Source organism: Eumetopias jubatus, unplaced genomic scaffold (genome assembly GCF_037043125.1).
Source record: "Eumetopias jubatus isolate StellerSeaLion01/CBP00866 unplaced genomic scaffold, mEumJub1_p1.0 scaffold_11, whole genome shotgun sequence".
Lineage (NCBI taxonomy): Eukaryota > Metazoa > Chordata > Mammalia > Carnivora > Otariidae > Eumetopias > Eumetopias jubatus.
Window position 1 is genome coordinate 66,108,920 of NW_028274817.1, and position 3,975 is coordinate 66,112,894.

A 3,975-nucleotide genomic window follows, 5' to 3' on the forward strand; every position below is an offset into this window, starting at 1 on the left:
ACCAAATTTATTATAATCTATCTAAATCCCTGCCCAAAATAAATGAGTACTTTGCAGCCACCTTCTTTGATGCCCAGATAAAAATTAACTCTTTGGCAGCTATGGTCTTACAGAACTGTCAGACCCTTGATGTCTTTACAGTTAAAAGTGGAAGAACCTATTCATTACTAAGAGGAGAATGTTTTTGGTTCAATCGAAATACCCAGGTACAACACATCAAAACCTTCCTAGAGGGCTACCCTGGGTGGCTCATTTGGTTAAGCATCTGACTCTTGATTTTGGATCAGGTCATTCTCATGGTTGTGAGATTGAGCCCTGCCTCAGCCTCTGCAATGGGTGTGGAGCTTGCTTAAGATTCTTTTCTCTTGCTCCCTCTCCCTCTGCACCCCCCACTCACACGTGCTTTCTCTAAAAAAACAAACAAAAACAAAACAAAACAAAACTTTCCTAGAAAATGCTTAGGTGTTTCATGATCAAGCTAACTGAGGATGGTCAAATTGGAAAAAATACCTGATCCTGGCTATCATGGCTGCCTCCTTCCTTTTCTGGGGCTCTTAATTTCCATAATAGCTCTCCTTCTTGCAGGACCACCCTTATTTAATTTACTTGTAAAATTTGTGTCCCCCAGACAAAAAGCATTTAAACTCAAAATAAGCATCCAAACACTGAGGCTACCAGGCCATCTCGACTCAAAACACCTCCATCTACATGAGACCCCTGGATGGACATCACACCTGGGAATTCCTTCCACCTGACAGATAGCAAGAATAGTGGGCCCAAACTCTCTGAAGCAGGAGGGAAGAGATGTTAGGTAGAAGCTAAATATGAACAGGGGAGAGAACACCCAAGGAAACTTCATCACTTGATCTGAAAGACTTCAGAGTCCCAAGTCCCTGAAGGGGGAGTGATAGAGTAGGCAATTAGTTAGACATGAGCTGGAGGCAAGGATGGTGATATATAAGTTACACATTAGAAGCCTGAGGACACATTATCCTGATTTTGTGGCTTACAACATCCTGACCTTGTGGCTTCCAAGACCCTGGGGCTACAGACCAAGAGCCACAGGTACAGATCATGTGCTGTCCTCTTCCACCTTTGCTCCAGGGTAACCCCTAGATTCATTATAATGCCTTTGCCTTGCAGTTATAGTCCCCTGATGGAGGAAGGCTGCTACAGTGGTTCCCTTACAGACCTTGTAAGGTCAAAAACTCCCCCTCCCAACTTGTAGGAAGAGTCCCCCAAATGATTAGAAGCAGCCTCCATTAAAGACCACCCAGTCCATGATGCAAGACGCCACTCACATAAAAGGAAAGGATCCCTGAAGGCTCACAGCAGTTGCCACTTCTGGGCCTGTCTGCTCTCCCACCTTGAGAGTGTACTATCCTTAATAAAACTGTTTTATGCTTTCAAAAGAAACCCAAGATAAAAACAACTTTTTACATGCAAGGAACCCTCCATAAGACTATCAGCAGATTTCTCAGCAAAAACTTTGCAAGCCAGAATGGAGTGGCATGATATATTTAAAGTGCTGAGAGGAAAAAAGAATTCTCTACCCAGGGAGGTTATCATTCAGAATTGAAGGAGAAATAAAGAATTTCCCAGACAAATATAAACTAAGGGAGTTCACCACCAATAAATCAGCCCTGCAAGAAATGTTAAAGGAACTTCTTTAAGCTGAAAAGAAAGGGCTCTAATTAACAAGAACACATACTACAGTAAATATCTCATGGGTAGAAGTAAATATGTAGTAAAGGAATTGGATTAAACTCTTATCAAACTAGTATGATGGTTACAAGAGAAAAGTAAAAATAATGATAACAACAATGATTAGTTAAAGGATATACAAAATAAAAGATGTATAATGTGATATGAAAAACATAAAACATGGTGGGGGATAAAAATGCAGTTTTAGAATGTGTTCAAATGTAACTTGGAATTGACTTAAAACAGGCTCATAGATATGGGCTGTTAAATGTAAGCCTCATGATAATCACGAAGTAAAAAACCTAAAATAATACACTAAAGATAATGTAAAACAAATCTAAATAACACTACAATAAAATCATCAAACCACAGGGAAGAATAAAAGAGAAGAAAGGAATAGAGAGGGAGTACAAAACAGCCAGAAAACAACTAACAAAATGGCTATAACTACATACCTATCAATATTACTTGTCATGTAAATGGACTAAATTCTCCAATGAAAAGACATAGTGTGGCTGAATGGATTAAGAAAGAAGACCATTGTATATGCTGCCTGCAAGAGACTCACCTCAGATGTAAAGACACATACAGGCTGAACGTGAAGGGATGGAAAAAGATATTTCATGCAAATGGAAACCAAAAACTAATTGGGGTATATCAGACAAAATAGACTTTTAAAGTCTATTGTTTTAAACAATGAATGTAATAAAAAGAATAAAGATGGATAAGCATTATATAATGATAAATGGTGGAAATCCAACAAGAAATAGTATTTGAAAATATCCATTTAACATAGGAGCATCTATATATATAAAGCAAATATTAATATACTTAAAGAGAGAAATTGACAGCAATACAATATAGTAGGGGACTTTAATACCCTACTTACATCAAAGAACAGATCATTTAAGCAGAAAATCAATAGGGAAACATCAGCTTTATTTTTTGTTGTTGGGGGAAGACATTAGCTTTAAATGACATATTATAAAAGGGAGTTAAGAGATATATACAGGTCATTCCATCCAAAAGCAACAGAACATATTTTCTTCTCAAGTGCACATGAAACATACTCCAGGATAAATGATATGTTAGACCAGAAAACAAGTCTCAATAAACTTAAAAAGATTGAAAATTTTCAACCTTCTTTTCTGACCCCTGTGGTATGAAATTACAAATGAATTGCAAGAACAAAACTGGAAAAACTGAAAATATATGGAGATTGAACAACATGGTACTGGACATCCAATGGATCAATGAAGATATCAAAGGAGAAATCAAAATAATACCTTGGGACAAATGAAAATGGAAATACAACATACCAAAATCTATGGGATGCTCCAAAAACAGTTCTAAGATTTGTTTATAGTAATATAGGCCTACCACAAGAAACAAGAAAAATCTCAAATACACAATCTAACTACACTTAGAGATATGAGAAAAAGAAAAACAAGTGAAGCTTAAATTTAGTATAAGGAAGGAAATAATAAACATCAGAGAGTAAAAAAATAGAGACTGAGAAGATCAATGAAACTAAGTCATAGTTCTCTGAAGAGATAAACAAAATTGACAAACCTTTAGTTGGCCTAAGAAAAAAGAGAGGCTTAAATAAAATCAGAAATAAAAGAGGAGAAATGACAACTGATTAAAAAAAAAAGGATCATTACAGACTACTATGAACAATTATATGCCAACAAACTGGACAACCTAGAAGTAATGGATAAATTACTAAAAATATACAATCTGCCAAGACTGAATCATAAGAAATAGAAAATCTGAATAGACCAATTACTAGTAAGGAGATTGAAACAGCAATCAAACACCTTGCAACAAACAGAAGTCCAGGACCAGATGGTTTTACCGGTAAATTCCACCAATAATTCAAAGATTTAATACATATCTTTGTCAAATTCATCTAAAAAATTGAAGTGGAAATAATGGTTCCAAATTCATTTTACAAGCCCAGCATTACCCTGATAACAAAATCAGAGAAGGACACCACAGGAAAATAACATTACAGGCCAATAACACTGATAAAACAGATGAAAATCATAAAAGAATTAGCAAATTGAATTCAACAATATATTAAAAGGATCATACACCATGATTACATGGAATTTATTCTAGGGATGTTAAGGATGGTTCATTTGCAAATCAATCTACATAATACACCACATTAACAAAATGAAGCAAAAAACCCCTATGATCATCTTAATAGATGCAAAAAATTGACATAATTTGACATCTATTTATGATATAAATTCTCAACAATAT